The sequence below is a fragment of the Orycteropus afer genome, unplaced genomic scaffold (assembly GCF_000298275.1).
Source record: "Orycteropus afer afer isolate SDZICR_OR568_19922 unplaced genomic scaffold, OryAfe1.0 scaffold00134, whole genome shotgun sequence".
NCBI lineage: Eukaryota > Metazoa > Chordata > Mammalia > Tubulidentata > Orycteropodidae > Orycteropus > Orycteropus afer.
Genome location: NW_006921721.1, coordinates 6,873,663 through 6,874,411, shown reverse-complemented (window position 1 = coordinate 6,874,411; position 749 = coordinate 6,873,663).

Genomic DNA, 749 nt, shown 5'->3' with positions numbered 1-749 from the left:
CATATTTGAGGGACAATTTTGCTGGGTATATAATTCTTGGTTGAAAATTTTTCTCTTTCAGACAATGAGATACCATCTCATTGCCTTCTCGCTTGCATGGTTTCTGCTGAGAAATCAGAGCTTATTCTTACTGGCTGTCCTTTGTAGGTAACTTTGTGTTTTTTCCGTGCTGCTTTCAGGATTCTGTCTTTTCTTTGGGTTTGATGAGTTTGATGATGATGTGTCTTGGTGATTTTCTTTTGAGGTCTATCCTCTTTGGGGGTTCATTGGATTTTGTGAATGGATATATTCTCATCTTTCATCATATCAGGGAAGTTCTCCTCCAGCAAATCTTGGACAATTTTCTCCATGGTTTTGCTTTCCTCTTCCCGTTGTGGAATTCCAATGACACGTAAGTTATTCCTTTTGATGGTATTGCACATGAACCTTAAGCTTTCTTCATTTTTTTTTTTTTCTGATTGATCCCTTTCCAAAGATGATTCAGGCATTTGTCTTCAATGTCATTAATTCTGTCTTCCATTGCATCAATTATACTCCTTTGCCCTTCCAATGTGTTATCTATTTCTGACAATTTAGTATTTATCTTCTGGATTTCTGTCTGGAGATTTATAATCATTTCTAATTTTTCCTTTGTCATTTTGTTCTTGTATACCTAAATTCTTCTAAGGTGTTTTCTTTGGTCTGTCTCTCAATCCTTTGAAGATACCTAAAGATAATTCTTTTGAATTCCTTATCAGAGAGTTCCAATG